Genomic DNA, 19,112 nt, shown 5'->3' with positions numbered 1-19,112 from the left:
CCCAGGTTCAAGACACACAAAACCTGAGGAGGAAGAACACTGGCAGTGGGATACTATTACAGCTACAAATATTGAATTGGTTTCCCCATGGTTAGGCATGCTTCTCTGGCTGTTCCTTCTTAGCAAAACAGCACCCTGCTCCCCAACCTCAGGGCTGACAATTGCAGACTAGACTGTAGATGTGTGATGTATGTGTGTACAGTGTGCTATCATAAAATAGTCTAAAAATCTAGTAAGAATAAACTGAAGGTTTATTTACTCTCCCTTTCTTTCTAAACACTAACTATATTTTACAATACAAGATGACACTCGGTTACAGGACAGCAGTGCAGCATCATAAAAAAAGTGACATGGATGAAACCAATACAATTTATGCCTAACTGACAACTGAGCCATTAACAAATATTTATGCTGGCTAAGATAATAGTACAGCATTATTCCATTGCAAATTTTCTTTTTAAAACATTTGCTTCCTAACAGTAATTTTTATCCAGTCTCCATATTCTCCAACTGACCCATTATTTCCCTTGCACTTACATTCTAAAGATATGTTTTTCATTTCTTTTCCATTCAAACTTCCTTCCCAGTGTGCTGCAAGACAGACAGACAGACAGACACACACACACACAAAGACCTTACTTCATTTTTAGATAAAGTGAATTATAGCATAATAGTATCTGTTAAACTGCAATATCAGCTAGAGAATAATAAGGACTCCTCCAAAAAAATTGTGTTCAAAGAACATCAGTAAGCCTGCCTGATAAACTGGTAGCCTTAACACATTTGCCCGATGATTACTCTCTCACCCTTATCCTGCCCTTGTTTCTGTGTTCCAAATCATAACATCAAGGGTGATTTAAAGACCATGAAAAGGGTTTTGTGTGGTACTTGTGACCTTCTACGACATGTCCTTTCTGTTTGGACATACTTAATATGACATCTAATAACTTTGCAGCATTCCTTGAATGTCTAAATAAGCCTAGAACCCAACTGCTTTATTTTTAAAACACCAGTAAAATGTCATTTAAAAGAAAAACAGTAACTGGGGGATTTTTAAAATTGCTTCATCTTATGTGCCATAACTCACTCATTTGGAAAGAGACTCCATTGTGGATTTCTTTTAAGGCTATTTAAAAAGCATCTTGCTATTCTCCCTTATGGAAAAGCTTTTATAGAATTAATAGGCATAAAACCAATAGGATTCTACAGAATAGGATTCTACAGAAACTATTTTAAAAAGCAATAAAGAATGGTATTGTTCCTATAGACGTCTTAAGTCACCATATAGAATTTAATAGAGCATTACATTATAGCATTCTCTACGTTGGTTTATAATTCTATAGAAAAATCATTATTTCTACTAAATTCTAAAGAACTGCTCACGAAGGACAGATGAAGAATTTTGCTAAGTGTTTCAGTTACACATTTATAATCTTTACAAAATTTTAGCCTGCAATGGTTATGGACAATCTTGTCTGTCCCACATGTAAGCATGTTTGTGGTTCTTGCATTGGTCTGAACTCACATACACATGTTCTTCTTCAGTGTTTGTTGAATTCTCATACGTCAACATCAACATGAGATTCTATCATCTATAATCTTCTTCCGAATATGTTGAGATCCCATTCATTAAATTGCCTAGATCTTAACAGTCCTGCTTTATAATTAATATTAAGATTTCTATGTTCACTAGTTTTTAATCCCTTCTTTGGCTCTATTTCAACCTATGTGCCTTCTCCTTTCTTTCAGTTGCAGATGGCAGACTGTTCAACATACAGCAGACAAGATATGCACTGAAATAGGCAAAAGGAATTTGCAATAATGGGCCATAGCTGCAAAGTGCAGGTGCAGATCTGAAATTTCCCAGAGTTCTGGAGTGTTGTGATCCAGGGGTTTGGTTCAGGTCCTTCTCTATAATGGTGCATTGCAAAAACATTGGCCACTGGAGTGTGTGAATTCTAACTACTGTTGTGCAATAAAGATATTAATTTTGATAAGACAGGCCTATGTCAGATGGCTGGGGCCAATTAATAAAGATAGGTCAGTAACCAGAACTCTTGCATGCCACATCATTATTACATGGGGGCAGACGTAAACTAAATCTCTGGCAAAAACAGAGCAAATGAAATTCCCCTGAATCTTCTTTAGATAAGGGAACTGAAGGAGATGATTACAGTGCTTTGAAATTTTCCTGGAAGCAAGTGGTACTGAAGCTAAAATGGGGAAGGCAAAAATATCAGAGGTCTTGGGAATCATAATACATTCAAAGTGGAAATATGAAGGGGAGAGCAAACTGCTAAACAAAGTAATTCATAAATGTCAAGGAAACTTTGATCTGTGCAAGAATGTCACTTGATATAGGCACTTTTTCTTTTTTAACAAACCAGATGCCAAGTAAGACCATTGATCCTTACCTTAAAGGCCTGATAGTCACACGAATTTGACTAGTTAACATATAGAGCAATTAGAGAACAAATTGTTTTTGGTTATTGGCACAAGCAATAACCAGTTTAAAGTATGTTTGTCACAAAAAATGGTCTTGGCTTCACAGGGCTAAAGAAGATTGAGCTTCCCAAATTATACTGTTAGCAAGCAGTAGGGTGACTGTATTTCCCTATGCTGAATATAAGACACCTGGTAAAATTACTCATATGAAAGCGAGTTCAAGGGCAATCAGTCAGAACTAAACAGTACAAACATTAAAATTCCCATCAAGTTGACTGAGCCCCTGTTAAAAATAAATACTACATAGTTGGATTCATTTTATTTACCTTCTTATCTTCAAGGCTTTAAGGTCCACATGGAGAGGGGTGACACATACACCCCTACCCCCACACACACATTCCCGTACACCTCCCTCACACAGGGCGGGGGGAGGGGGAGTGACAGACCTACCCAATCATACCTACCCGGCACTCTCCACTTTCCATGCCTAGCTGGGCCCCAGGGACTGACCCATCTCTACTGGTACCTGGAGCCGCGTCTTCCTGAGGCAGCTCATGGGGGGGGCAAGCAGGGCCACATGCCCCCCCCCCCCGAGATTTCTCCCAGGATTCACACCAGAATGTGGCAGCAGCAGTCTTTCAGCACTGTGCAGGAGGGAAGGGATGGGAGCTGCTTCCAGCCAGAGGAGGGGAGGAGGAGTGGGGGAAGCGATGACCTGGCCCATGTCTCAGACTCATAGACTCTAGGACTGGAAGGGACCTCGAGAGGTCATCGAGTCCAGTCCCCTGCCCTCACGGCAGGACCAAATACTGTCTAGACCATCCCTGATAGACATTTATCTAACCTACCCTTAAATATCTCCAGAGATGGAGATTCCGCAACTTCTCTAGGCAATCTATTCCAGTGTTTAACTACCCTGACAGTTAGGAACTTTTTCCTAATGTCCAACCTAAATCTCCCTTGCTGCAGTTTAAGCCCATTGCTTCTTGTTCTATCATTGGAGGCTAAGGTGAACAAGTTTTCTCCCTCCTCCTGATGACACCCTTTTAGATACCTGAAAACTGCTATCATGTCCCCTCTCAGTCTTCTCTTTTCCAAACTAAACAAACCCAATTCCTTCAGCTTTCCTTCATAGGTCATGTTCTCAAGACCTTTAATCATTCTCGTTGCTCTTCTCTGGACCCTCTCCAATTTCTCCACAACTTTCTTGAAATGCGGTGCCCAGAACTGGACACAATACTCCAGTTGAGGCCTAACCAGCGCAGAGTAAAGAGGAAGAATGACTTCTCGTGTCTTGTTTACAACACACCTGTTAATGCATCCCAGAATCACGTTTGCTTTTTTTGCAACAGTATCACACTGTTGACTCATATTAAGCTTGTGGTCCACTATGACCCCTAGATCTCTTTCTGCCATATTCCTTCCTAGACATTCTCTTCCCATTCTGTATGTGTGAAACTGATTGTTCCTTCCTAAGTGGAGCATTATGCATTTATCTTTATTGAACTTCATCTGTTTACCTCAGACCATTTCTCCAATTTGTCCAAATCATTTTGAATTTTGACCCTGTCCTCCAAAGCAGTTGCAATCCCTCCCAGTTTGGTATCATCTGCAAACAATGTCTTTGCAGAGCTCATCTCTTCTCATCTCCCCTTTCCACACCCCCCATCCCCACTCTGCCATGTGGATGGACACAGCTTGTCCCTTCCTGCCTGCACAGTGTCGAAAGGCAGCAAACACTTGTAGGCTGCTGTTGGCCACCTACATAACTCAGCCACCTCTGGCTACAGTGTGGGCAGGAAGGGGTTAAGCCCTCAGGATGCATTGTACACCAGGGCCCAGGGAACCAGACTGCAGGGGCTTCAGCGAACTCAGACAGAGAGGTGACTCAGCAGGGGAGGGTGCCTAGGGGATGGAGCAGCCTCGTGCTCCCTGGAGGCAGGACCCAGGGCGGAAGGGGGCGGGAAGAGGGTGCCCCAAAGGCTGCTTTGGAGGCTGCAGGTTTGGGGCAGGAACAGGCTGGAAGTCACTCTCTCACACACACAAACACACTCCACTCCAGAACTTAGCTGAAGGGCGGAGAGGCTCCCCGTGGCAGTGCTGTGCGAGGCTTTGGCACTTGCGCACAGGCCAGAGAGTCTTGGGTTTTCCCCAGGTGCCAGCCCAACCATAGGCAATGGGGGAAAAAAAGGATCCTGTTGGTGAGCGGGACACGCCCCTGTCCTAGCAATCTTTCCCAAATCTGAACCTTAGAGTCCAGAAAATGAGATACTAGCATGAATTTCCCTAAGCTTAATTACCATCTTAGATTTGATAGGCTGCCATCACCCAAAAATATAGTGTTTTGGAGCACTCTGACCTCCCCACCTTCCCTGGGGACCCCAAGAACCCAGATCCCTTGGGTTCTTAAAACAAGGAGAAATAAACCATTCCCCCACCTCTCCCTCTCCCAGAATTTCCCTTCCTGGGCTATTCTGAGATACTGATCTAACCTCTTAAATCACCATACAGAGAAGCATCTCCCTTCCCTTCCTCAAAGAGGCAAACAGATTCAAGGAAAACACTCCCTATCTCCCCCACCCATCCTGGTGAGTTATCCCAATCCCCTGGGATAAAACAAGGGAAACAGAGAAAAACCAATCAATCAGGTTCTCTAAAAAGAAATCTTTTAATAAAAGAAAGGAAAAAGTAAAGAATTATCTCTGTAACTTCAAGATGTAAATATTACAGGGTCTTATAGCTTACAGACACCAGAAAGAGACTTTCCCACCAGTACCAATACAAATCAAAATATTCCCAGCAACTACACATATAAAAGTTAGCCAGCCAGATCCACAATTGCAAATAGAGTTAAAACAATTAAAAAGCCTAAACCGCCTGTTTTACTTACTCTATGAAAAGAAACTTAGAGAGCCTGTAGTAATGTCTGGTCTCTCTCAGACCCTCCGAGAGAAGAACAAAGAACTCACACTCAAACTTCCCTCCACCCAGTTTTGAAAGTATTTTGTCTCCTGATTGGTCCTCTGGTCAGGTGTTTCAGGTCACTGTTTGTTAACCCTTAGCTATCTGTTTATGACAGCCCCGCTGGGTGGGATATGGAGGAGCAACAGGACTGGGGGGGTGAAGGGGCAAAGAAAGGAGAGGACAGAGAGAGGGGGAGCATGTAAAGGGACAGTGGGTGGGCAGCAGAGGAGACACATAACTGGTCATCGTTTGGCACCTCCCCACACTCACCATTCACTGCAGTGCGCAGCCAGCCCCATCTGGAAATGGGACTGGGGTGGGGCCCTGCTGGCTGAGAGCCGGCATGCAGCTGGGATTGCATTGACGGACCAGCAGAGGAAGTGGTCAGCCCTGTGCGCTGTATCTTTGCCCCGCCACCAGCCCCCTTGCACACGCACCGGACCCCCCGACTCAGTGCTGGTGGGTGAGCGGCTGGCAAGCAGGGATCCGGCCAGCATCAGGACCTGCCAGTACTAGTGAGGGGGAAGACAGAAAATACAGGACAATCTGCCCATTTTTAAGAAAAAGTCAGGACACCTGCAGGAGGGCTTAAATACAGGACTGTCCGTCCCTTTAAAAATGGGACATCTGGTCACCCTAGCAAGCAGTGAAAGACTTGAAGTGCATCTCATTAAAAATGCACACAAAGGCACACAGAATACAAGGCTAGAACAGAGTTTCAATTGATTGCAATACACGGCGAAGGAGTCACTTAACACACAGAGGTGTCCAGCACAAGGGTACAGTGTCATGAGTACAATAAAAGCAATCACTCTGTAAAAATGTCACTAACTGCAGAGAAATGCAACAGCAAAAACCAGTCAAAAACATACAGCTGAAGGACAAAGTTCTGGTGGTGGTGGTGATGATGATGATGCAAAGTGATGATACAAAATGCTTTTTGGGGGTCTCGCAGTAAGATTTAAGAAGCAAAGAACTTGATTTGTTAAACCTCTGATGGATTCAAGTGATCCAATATTTAACGTACAGCACTTCTCCGAGCTGAAGATGCTAATAAAGCATTGTTAGAAGTGTCAACTGCCCCCTGCTGCTGAGAGGTTCAAAGTACAGAGCCTTAAAAGTGCACAACAGCAGCAACTCAGTCCAGCCCTGGCTCTGCACCAAAAGGAACTTTGGCCCAGGCTGGAGGATCATTATGCCTGCCCAGACTGTGACAGAAGAATCTTCAGGCTAATTACAGTATAGAAGGAGACATGGAGCATGGAGGGGAACAGAACAGCTGTGGCATGTGGAGAGAGACAGAAAAGCAAGTGGGAGATGGAATAAGATAAAGACATGGAAGCTAAGGAAAGATAAGAACAAACAAAAACAAACACAAACACTTACATATTCTTTCCAACCAGCATTTTAGGGGGAGTTCTGCAAGATGTAATTTAGTTTTATATACATATATATTCAAAGTGGGCACACATTTTTAATATATAGCCAAACGATTTTCCTTTTGATCTCATGGGTGCAACAGGCCATGCCAAAAAATTCTTTGCCCAAAGCCAGATAGAGTATGGAAGCACTCTGAGCTGGCACTTCGTAGATCAGCAAGCTAGTAAGTTTCACCCTGCTTTTGCTATGTAATTAGTTTACTAGCAAAATGTTTCAAAACAATATCTCCTTTTGTAACCCATGTCACTTTTCAGCAAGCTTCATGGCCTTGAGTTTCCCAGGCCTCCACATCATTATAATCCATTAGTGACATTTATGTTAGTTTGGTTTTATTACATAACACATAATTATGTATTTTATTAACAGCATCACCAGGTATAACACATCAAAGTGAGGAGGGCAGATGCTCAGGAAATTTTAAAAGATGCAGTTTACTTAAAACAGGCTGTTAAAAACCACCCCCCGTTTTCAATCAAACTATAGTTAACATATTTCTGGGTTTTATTTTACCTCTGTGAATACAGTCACAATAGAACTTCATTCCACTCAAGGTTGCTAATATAGAAAACACTCCCCCCAAAGATTTTTTTATTTCCATTCATGAAAAAGTAATACACACCCAGTCACAGGGAAGGAATCACCTTCTTCTAGTGAATAGTCATTTCTTATTTACACTTATCACAAATGCAGAAAAGATGTAGTTCACAATTACATTCATGAACAGGAAAGATGCAAGTGACTGCAATACATATGACTATTCTTTCAAACATACAAACTGCCTTCCTCATTGAGCAGAAATCAAGGAAGAGATAGAAATTACTCCCTCCCGCCCCAGATTTACAGAACATTGTTCATGGTAGACAGGAATCCTTTGTAAGAATTCATCATTATTCTTTACAAATATAATATTCACCTGCCTGGAGGTTTAGAATTTGGGAAGATACTGAACAAACAGCCTCTCACAAGCATAAGACAATTTAGCGCTTCAGGGGAGGATTAAGCAATGGGCATTCTAGTCCTGCTAGGTCTTTAAATCCCATGGTTTCCATGTAAAGTCTGGCATTGGGCAGCAACACTGGCACTTGGCATGCTCTTAGAGACCATCACGCTATAAAATTTTACAGAAAAAGGAGATGCAAACACTTCCCAAGGAAAGCATCTCTTTTCTGACAAGTGGAAGCGGAGCTGTTCCACTTTAAGCATATGCTGCCATGAGCTGAATGCAGCCAAAAAAACACTTATAGCTTCAGCAGCTGTTTCAGTTCTCTGTAGTCAACAGAAACCTTTTGATCATTTCTCTCATTTTCCAGGAGGAAAATGCCAACAAGACTGTGATATGACCACTTAATACCACTACCCCAATACAACGCTGTCCTCGGGAGCCAAGAAATCTTACCATGTTATAGGTGAAACTGCATTATATCGAACGTGCTTTGATCCTCTGGAGTGCACAGCCCCGCCTACCTGGAGCACTGCTTTACCGTGTTATATCAGAATTCGTGTTATATTGGGGTAGAGGTGTATCATTTTATTTATTTATATATATATACATGTGTGTGTGTGTGTGTGTGTGTGTGTATGTATCCACACACACACACACACATAAATAAATAAAATGATACACCTCTACCCCAATATAACATGAACATATATATCTCCTTTAGGTTAAAGGTTTTAAAGCAGTAATGGTTGTACCTATGCCACCCCAGTCTAAAGGTATTTGCCAGTGTCAGTACCAGCTCACGGGGTACAGAGATTTACATCAAAAGTTTCCAGTAAACAAACTTATTGAGCTATATATAGGATACGATCAGGTGGTTCTTCATAATTTCATGCAAAGCACTTGAGCCATCTTCTCTCCCAAATAATAATATACCTACAACACTTCTGACTATTGGTTGGATTGTCAGACTCCCTCCATTTTAATTTGGAATTAGGCCATGAGGAAGGCTCTCTCAGGGTAGGGAAACCCCCTAAGCAGATTTCCTAGTTTCTCTGTGTAATTGTCTTCAACATTTGGAGAACAGATACCTGTTCAGGACAGTTCATCTTTAAAGAAAACTATCCTAAGACCATGTCCATTAACAGGAATTCTTTTCTGACACCATTCATCTTCAAATTAGTCTGTAAATGAGTATGTTTATTACTTTATTCTTAAATACAGATAAAAAAAATCACTCTCTAAGTGGTTCAGTAAGCATAAACTGATGAAAAACAGATTAAGAACTGTAAAGTCAGTCACTTCCTTAATAAATCGTCTCTGCTGGAGGTAGCTGTACAAATGGGATGCTGAGATATAGTAAGCAAGAATAATAAATCCTCTCAAAAGACACTACTGTCACAATGGTCCTGAAAAGTTATGATTTCCAGCTCCTCGCCTGCTGAAAAAGATTACTTCTTAAAGCATCTCGCATATGGGAATTGTGCATCAGACTCCACAAAGGCAACACACCCTGAGTAGATTTACAGTTTGTAAGGACTTCATGCCAAATTACAAATGCTATGAGAATTGCACAATTAGGAAGATTCTTCTATTCAGAGCTCGCAGGTCCTCAGCAATTCCTGGGCCGTGGAAAGGAGTGAGGAGTCTCTAGCATCCTAGAGACAAGTAATCTCCACGACCCACAAATGCGTAGCCCAAATATCTAAAAACAGGGGTCTGACAAAGCTCATTTCTCTAAAAGAAGAATGGTGCTAGCCTTGCTATAGCAATCTTATTCCAAAATGAACCAACTGACAAAGGTGTCTTCTGTATCCTCTGAAATATTGTCTCCCACAGTTTATGTACAGGAAGGCTCTGGAGCATAGAAAGGACTTTGGGTAACACGCTCATTTTAATGACATTGATGTACCCAACTTCTGTGAACTATAAATACACTTTTCTATACTAACTTTTAATTTGCTTTGATAGAAAAAAATTCAGGGAGATCTAGTCTGATTCTCTGCATGTGAGCCTAAATATTTGCACTTGTCTGAAGCCCACCAAAAAGGCAAAATGCTCAGCATTTTATTTATTTATTTTATTTTATTTTATTGTTTGAATTGCTCATTAAAGACTAATGCTCTTGAATCTCAAGTAAAGGTAAAAAAATAACAAGTAGACAAGCTTTGGAAAGAGAACTGTAAATAGATTATGGCAGAATAACAACTGAAAAAGAGAAGCATCATGTGGGATTCCTTTCAGAGCCTCAGAAAAGTGCTGAGAGACCTTTGGATGGAAGATGCTACTAAACCAGCAGTTCTCAAACTGTGAATGGGGTCACCATGGCTGGCTTAGACTTGCTGAAGCCCGAGCCTCACTCCGTAGGGTCAAAGCCAAAGCCCGAGGGCTTCAGTTCAGGTTGCAGGTCTCCTGACTTGAGCTTCAGCTTTGGCCCCCTGCCTGGAGCAGTGGGGCTCAGGCTTTGCCCCCACCCTTCACCCCTCCTCAGGTCATGAAGTAATTTTTGTTGTCAGAAGGAGGTCATGGTGCATTGAAGTTTGAGAACCCCTGTACTAAATAAACCCAGATTGGGCATTGTATATTAACCCAGGTAAATACCCTTCAACTCCTACCTTGCAATTGAGGTAAAAATCTTTAAATCGCTGTTCACAGGGATTACTTGCTTATAGGAAGGAGTAAGGAGTGGATCTCTGCCCAATTTAAGCAGTAGTGGAACCAGAACCTTTCAAATGCCCCTGTAATGAGCCGGGTTAAACGTTGTTATGGGCTGACCTAAAACCTTGTTCAAACTGATGTGTGAATGCACCCTTCACTTAAGATACAGTAGTTATGAGACAGTTAACAGCCCACATCTAAATCAAGGCATAATAGATCCTGCCCAGGAGTTTTGGACTGTGAGGGGAGGACTTTTTGCTGAGTATTGGGGAGGGGGAGCTGATGTAAACAGAGAGACTCAGAGGAGGAATAAGGCCAAGCAACAGCCTGTGAGCACAGTGTGATCCTAGAAAAAGCTAGAGAGTGTGCTTTTGGGTCTGGTGTTGGCTGATGAGTTCGTGGTGCTGTGAGCAAAAGAAGCTGCTTCCTGCTATTTGATTCTTTCTGAGTTCAGAGAAACAGGACTTTGTACATTCTTGGTTAAAAAAAACATGTATCAAAGAAATACCTTTGACTATCACCAGTTTCTACTCTCAACTGGAACATCCCCAGGCCCCTAAACTTTGACTAGCTTCTCAGGTAGAAAAGGGGCAGCAATCCAGTTCTGTATATTATTAATATATTTGAGGTTTTGTGATTATCCTGAGGTGTAAAGATCAGTAATTGCAATTCTGAAGTGTGGATAATTTGAATAAAACTGGAGTTAATTCCATTTATAGATTTATAGATTCCAAAGCCAGAAGGGACCATTGTGATCATCTAGGCTGGCTTCCTGTATAACGTAGGCTTTAGAACTTCCTTCAAATAATTCTAGAGCATAAATTTGGGGCATAAACACTAGCATGTCACCCTTTCTTTATAAAAGGTGCTAGACTTCATAATCTATGAGGCTCTGGTGCTGCTTTTTGGAATAAGATGAACTGTAGTAGCTCCTCCTGACAGCAAAGAGAAGGCAGAACAAAACAATTGTCCTACCATGAATGGCTGAAGGCCAAGACATTTTTAGAGAATAGGTCTAAGTAGCTTAGTATAATTTAAATTGCCATAGTTGAAAAATCAGACAACTGAGTGACAGGAAACCAGACCCCGTCAACACAACTTTTGTGAAGCATCTAAGGTGTTGGGGTAAAGTGTTAATTGAGCCCTAAAGTATTTTAGTAAGACTGGCTGGTTCACTAGACATTCTAGCCCTGAGAAGAACTTGCAGGGTGAGTTTCCAGTTAAGTAAGCACTTCCTCTGGGTCAGCAAAGAGAAGATGCTTCCCTTCAAAAATCCACTCTCAGCTTTGTAGGAAAAATATGGTGGTGTTGAGATTTCTTTCACTAAGCTTACCCTTGCTTCTTCAAAAGACTTGCACTTTTTTAAAACCTTCCAACAAAACTAGTAGGGAAACAATAGTGCAGAGCCCTTGGTGCTAGTTTTGCCAAAATATTTGGCTGCTTGAAGGACCCTGACTCTGAGCCAAATCTGGCCTTGAGTTACACCACTGTAAATTTGGAATAACTCCATTAAAGTCAAAAAGGTATCTATATTTAAATGGGCATAGCTGAGAACAAAATTTGATCTTGTCTTAGGAGTGGATGCATGTCTGCTCTTGCTAGCCAAAAAGCAGCCTCTGGGTGAGGTCCCTGTAGTATGTGCCTTGTCAATGACTAGTGGTGCAGGAAATGCTTCATGCTCCAGAGGTTTAACTAGCAAATCCTGCAGAAAATCCTCTACAGTGCCTGTGTCTGAGCCCTCAGGTAGTTCCAGCAGCCTCATATTATTTCTAAGTGACCTATTTTCCAGGTCATCTAATATTTATTTATACCAAAACAGTTCTTTCTTAACGGCAGGAGTGTCTTTCCTACTGCTCTCTCAAGATTGCTGATGCATGTTTCTTCAGCTGAAATGTGCTTGTCCAGTCAGTTTGATTTCCCTTTAATGCATTTCATTGTCTTGAGGTGTGTGGTGTTGTGATGGTTGTTTTCTCGCTCTCTCACACTCACACACACACACACACCTGTGTTGCCATCAGGACAGTGAGGAAAGCCTTTTACAGCCCTCTCGCTCTCTCATTGTCTGCATCCCCTCAGAACTGGGTGCAGCATTCCTAGGCAAGGAGAAGGAAGGGGAAGAGGAGCCTTGCGAGCAAATGCACTCTTCTCTTAACATTTCGTGTTGGGGCTTAGTGTTACATTTGGCAGAAAGAGCTGCATCTAGAAGCTGTTTACATTGTACTGCCTGCCGTTTTAATATAAAACATTTTTGAGAAGGCTGTTGTGAGGTTAAAACTGGGCTGGAAGGACAGAAAGACAATACAGCTCTTTCAACAAGCCTGACCGCCAAATAAATGTTTTAAAGACGTTTTTGTTGATAGCATCTTCTAACATTCATTTATAATGTTCTCTTATGTTTTTCCATAAGGGATGCTGTTATATATCAATGTATGGGATAAGGGCTCTTTTCCCACCTACGTCTTTTTTAAAAGAAGAAAAATCTACCTCCTTACTTACATAGCCCTTATCACCCTAGTACCTGAACAGCTCACTCATTAATAGAGTTTATCCTCACAGCACTCCTGTGAGATAAGGAAGTACTATTTTCTCCATTTTACAGCATGGTCCAGATTTGTGTGATCTTGGGAAGTCCACGTGGTAGTCAGTAATTCAACCAATGTCTCCCAAATCACTGCCCAGTGCCATTCATCCTCCCAAGCATTAGTAAAAATTAGTGCTTGTAGAAAGTAAACAACAGACAGGAAAGGAGGAAAGATGCTCCCGTGGTTGGAACACTGATCACAGCAGTGCAAGTTTCTTCACTGATATGCTCTGACCTGGACTGACCACTTCTCGGACTGAACCTCCACTGGCATATTTGGGGACATTTCTTATGGTCACACTACTGCCATTGGAAACGCTAGTGTAGGCAAGGCATAGGATCTTCATGATCATGTAACTGAACCCAGAGCAGGTCTTGATTCTGCACATCATTTGTACAATGTTACATGTGTAAGTACAAAAGAGTGTTGAGCAGGACAGCAAATACAGGAGAACTCAACTCTGCATTCACAGGAGCACTGCTGTGCATCTGCTAAGTTACTCCTGTCTCAGAGGAGGAACAGCAAGGCCAGAGAGGGAAACTCAGTAGAACTAGTCAAAACATTGTGATTCCCCATCCCCTTGGGAAAATTTTTTTCCTTTTGGTCAAAAATATTTGAGTTTGAGACAAACAAAACATTTTCTTTTTGGTGGTCCAAAACAGCGAAAATACGAACAATTTTGTAGAAAACAAAAACAAAACAAAAAAAACCTTAATTTTTGACCAAACCCCATTTTTTATAAAAATACTTTCAGTTGAAAATGTTTTGACTAGCTCTAGAGTTCAGCATACTGAACCCTGGCCATTTGCAGTACTGCAGAGTGTGCCAGTATATGTATTATAAACCCCAGGGCTTTTTAATTCTGATGATGATAAATACTCGACGCTGAATGAAACTTGCTGTACCAGACTTTGTCCCAGAAATAATTCATCTTCTCAAAATTTGGAAAAAAATTAGTCTGTATTCTAGAGTTACATAAATTAAAAATAAAATATAGCTTAATGGTTTCAGATACTTTTTATGACCATGTAGCTTCAAAATGGATTTAATTTGGAAACAAATTACGTTTGGCAAGGATTTAGTTTGTAGCAGAATCCAACTGCTTTTTGTAATTTGAAAGAAATTAAAAACAGAGAAGATATGAATTAAAAATAACTTCTGCACAGTAAATTCTCATGAATTTTCATACTACATGTCCCAAATGTATAATTACGCAGTGGAATATATTAGATCATTTGATAAATAACCTTTAAATCTGCTATAAGCCATGGTCAGAAAAGTGACTATACAATGATAACTTCCTACGCTACAGTTCTGTTTTCAATGCGTACTTACAGCAGAGATGAATCTGAATGGCAAAAACCAGCTCCAGGTCTGAACTTTCCCACAGTACAAGGATTTTTGAATCTTGAGTTTTGATTTTGGTCTATTTCCAATGCAGGATCATGTCCACTTATTTAACTAACAAAAAGAAATGTTACTGCATTTTATTTCAGGTAGCCAAGTGTGTACCACTATCAAAAACACAAACCTGGGTTTTCTTCTGGCTTGCAATATCTACTCAATTTTTAACTAAATTCTATATTAGCTGTAGAGACGTTTCTCTACTGGTGATTATGCAAGAGCCAGTAAGAGTCAGTTTGACTTTTGGATCACAGGTTGAGTTTTCAGGGCCAGAAGATAGGTGGGGGTTTTCCCTATCTAAACTATTAAAAAAAAAAAATTATGGTACCAGGGTTAGAGCTGGTCAACAAATCAGCTGTTTTCCCTGCAGAAAATTTTCATTTTTTGTCAAAAAAATCAGAACCCCAAAATATTGATGTGGAAATGCTGTCACAATCCCTCATGGAAATTATCATTTCAGAGCCTCTTATGCTCCCATTTTTTCTGTGGATTGAGCCCCCTGACCAGACTACATGTCCCATGATGGACCACAGTCTTCTCCCTTACTATTCCTCTGTGCTATATCACAGAAATCTCTAGCCATGGAGTATTATGGGAGATGTCATGTGGCTGGAGAGCCCAGTCAAAGAAAAATGAGACAACCAAACCATAATTCCAATGAGGCACTGTGGCAGTATTTCCAAATCAAAATATTTGTGTGTTCAGTTTCTTGAGGAATAGTCAGAATTTTCCATGGATAGCAGACACTTCTTGCAAAATAATCTGTTTAGTCAAAAAAACAATTTTCTGTCAGAAAATAGTTTTGATATTAAATGTTCAATCCACTCTAACCCATTTGACTCTATAAACATGGAATTCTGCCATGCCATTTTTGCAGTCACTTTATTTGCTGTATTTAACAGCAAGCCTGTTTAGGTGTATCATAAACATAAAACTCTTTTATTTTAAAACAGTATGTAGTTGTCGTGCTGCTCTCACCATACAGGAGACCCTGGGTCAATTCTCAGCCTACGCACTTGCTCAATGGGCCAACAAGGACTGCTGGAGCAACAAAAGCAGAACACTCATCTCCTGAAGGAAGTGTTTGTGATCAGGCAACACCTGTTAATCACGAACCTTATTGCTTTTTAAAGGAATGACGACCTCTGAAGGGAATCCCATCCTGTCTCACTAGGAGGCCAACACTTCTCATTTTGGGACAGTGTTCTGAAAACAAGATTTATATGTTTTAAGGCCACAGGGGACCACTAGATCATCTAGTCTGACCTTCTCTATAACAGCCAGTTACCCCTGTACTGAGCTTAATAACTTGTGTTTGACTTACACATATCTTCCAGAAAGGCATCCAATCTGGATCTGAAGACTTCAAGAGACAGAGAATCCTCATCCACTTTGGTAGTTTCTTAATCTTTGCACCATCCTCACTAAACCATTCCCACTGGCTATTGCCAGTTCCAGGAGGGAAAGTTAAGTCCCCACTGTGGGAGAGGGCAGGCACCCAAACTTCATATCTCCTGCTCTTCAGAGGTCTACACCTCATTACTCCAACTCCTTACAACCTGATACTCAAAAGCTCACGGTCAGCCACCCCCACACTCTGGAAGGGCATGAGGCACCAATGGGCAACCTGAACTCTGGACCAATTCAGTTTGGGGACACTTGAGAATATATTTAACAAAGAATAATGCAAAATAGAGAAAACTATGGTGCCAAAGAGAAAGACCTGCAGTGGGGAGTTAGTGGATGTTTTAAGAGATACCTTAAAGTCAAGAGATACCTTGATTGAAAAGAAGGATATGGGAAGAATAGGATTAATTACTACTACGCCTCCCTTACAATAAATCACTGGAGGTAGAGAACAGGTAGTTTGGAAGGAAGAGCAGATGAATGAGACTCTGCTCCACATATGCAGACCTCACACTCCTCACCCCCAACTCCTTCCTAGTCATTCAACTTGGGGCAGGGGAAAGAACCCCTCTCCGATCACTCTCCCAAGTAACACCCAGACCCCTTAATAGGTCCCATCTCCATCACAAGTGAGAAAGTTCTCACAAAACAACAAAATAAGGGGGAACATCTAGGCAGAAAACTATGAGACTGAGAATATAGATCATCTAGGCTACAGTTCTGCTACCTGCGTACTTTCTCCTGCCTCTGCCAAAATAAATGCTGCCTATAAATTAGAGTCTCAAAGAGGGGAAGTGAAAGAGACAAAACAGGCAGATACCGTGATGATTAGCACAATATAAAACATAATATAGTAGACAGAGTGTAACAGCTGGTGCAACTTACAGTGTGGAGGAACCACTTGAGTTCTGATAGGGACACTGAACTCCCCAGGAAAACAAAGTCCTTCTCATCAGAGGACAGAATATTTATGAGTTTTAAAACATTATATGGAATACTGGGCATTTCAAGAACTTGAAACAAAAATCAACACAAGTAATGTGAAGTGAATGACATGGAACAAAATCCTTCAGCAAGAGCCAGGGCTGGCTCTAGTTTTTTTGCCGCACCACACACACACACACACAAAAAAAAGCCTGTGCAGTGGCCTGAACAGCAAAGGGGAGGTGGGCCAGAAACCAACCTACCTGCCGGCCGGAGCAGCAAGGGGGGGGGGGGCAGGAATTCCAGGAAACCTGCCAGCTGGTCGGAGCAACGAAGGGGGAGAGGGGCATGAAACAAACCGCCCGGCCAGCCAGAGAGGCAAAGGGATGAAAAAACAAAAAAGAAAAAAAATACCTGCGGGGCGACAGGAGCGCAGGTGCAGGGGGACTCCCAGCCCTGCAGACCCCGGGCAGCGGAGTGCACATCTCAGCTAGCACAAGAGAGAGAGAGAGAAGGGGGTGGCCAGGGCTTCCTTAAGCAGGGCGCTCGCCATGCGGCCCCTCCTGCCACGCCGCCTGCTGGGAGGGCTCAGTGCCCCTCCGGTTGGCGGGCAGGGAGGGACACGGGCTGCCTGCCGGGCTTGCTGCAGAACTGGCACCGCTCCCAGCAGCTCCCCTCCTCTGCGCCGCTGCCCCCTACAGGATGGCAGGAGCAGCAAACCAAAAGAAAAAATCCTGCAGGGGCAGCGGAAGCGGTGAAGCGCAAAACAAAAAAAAAGGATTGGGCGGAATGCCGCCCCTTGGAATCTGCTGCCCCAAGCACCAGCTTGCTCGGCTGGTGCCTGGAGCTGGCCCTGGCAAGAGCACAGAATAAGTGACACACAAGCTAGCAGAGAAAATTCACAGAAATGCCACAAGGTAAAACTGGGGACCTTGAAAACAAATCACCAGCTGCTGGCAATCTAACTTGTGGCTCTTATGTATCCCAGAGGAGGAGGCTGAAGTGGAGAATACACAATCCAGCTACTCACAGCCTGTTACAAGGCACATCTATAGTGGCATTTTTCTTGAATCTCATCAGGCTAGAAAGTACACACTGATGTTTACAGTCCATGCTTAATCTGAGTGCAATAAGTTCCATGATTTTATTGCACAAATTAGCCATTTTCACTTGCTAAATTTTCACCTGGTAAACAGGAGAACTGGGGTCCATTATGTCAACCCTGCTCATATAGTGCAGAACTGATTTGCTTACAAAGATGCTGCTACATCCCTTTATCCAAGACAGTCTCTATACAGAAGGCATAGACAACCAAAGTCCCTGCCATTGACTATTAGATTCTATTTTCATCATATTGCCTCATGTCACTGTCTGTAATGTATTGCCAGACTGAGAGCTTCACTCAGTAAAGGAGGATTTAGAATTTCTGGTCAGCAAGTTTAGTGTTTTCAAAGCTTTCTTGTTTTCAGGAGCTCCAGCTTTTATCAGATCTACTGTAGGATGTAGCTCATTCAAAATCCAGCAGATTGCATCCTAATAAGCATTTGTTTGTCTGAGCACAAGCCTCCTATTTTTAAATCTTTCCACTGGCTTCCTGTCAAAATTTACATTGATTTTAAATTCATTATACTTTATATTTTCAGCTTTGAATAGCTGTAGCCCATCTTCTATAAACAGTCTGCTGTACTTACACATTCCCAGCCATTCAATTGGATCTGAATTGTGGATCATTTGCTTTGTGCTATAATCTTGTCTCTGTTTAGGCATTTCTACGACGTCCATCACTTCAGTATGTACTGCTGGTACCAACATTTGATGCATTACCAGAATCTCATGTGAACACTCAAAGGACCCACAAGCCTGTTGAAAATACTTCTCAATACATTTACTTGTACCTTCTAGTGCCCTGCAACATTGCTGTGAAGGATGCCATATAACATGTACTATTAAAATCTATGCTTTCACCCAGTATTGGCAACATGACCTAGATTTCGCAAAAGTCCCATAGCACAATGAGGAGTAAGGAGACAATGGATAGACTCTGTGTGGTTACCATCACCTAAGATTTGACTGCTGGGTTGCAATACCTGACCAAAGCTGAACTGGAAGTGCCAGGATTTCGCATGGGTAATATTCAAATATCCCATACACTTTAGGCTAAAAGTTAAGCTTTTGAAAAAGCACCGTACTAGAAAGAGTAAAGGAACAGAAGCTGATTAAAAATAGCTTTACCTACAGATTAAGAGAAAAAAGATATGCTAAGAGTACAATTTGGGTGCCCCTTCCACATTTGAGTAGGGCTGGTTGGAAATTTTCCAGAAGGAAAAGTGCTGAGAATCTCTACTTCA

The 19,112-nt window shown here is 41.9% G+C and overlaps 1 protein-coding gene across 1 annotated transcript in view; it reads right to left on the bottom strand.

Moving 5' to 3' along the window:
* The window catches only part of LOC127044713 (uncharacterized), a 73,470-nt gene that overhangs the window by 46,517 nt on the left and 7,841 nt on the right, over positions 1 to 19,112 (bottom strand). The window lies entirely within an intron of this gene.

Source organism: Gopherus flavomarginatus, chromosome 2 (genome assembly GCF_025201925.1).
Source record: "Gopherus flavomarginatus isolate rGopFla2 chromosome 2, rGopFla2.mat.asm, whole genome shotgun sequence".
Taxonomy (NCBI): Eukaryota; Metazoa; Chordata; order Testudines; family Testudinidae; genus Gopherus; species Gopherus flavomarginatus.
Note: the sequence above shows the minus strand (reverse complement) of the source record. Positions and strands in the feature narration are given on the sequence as shown.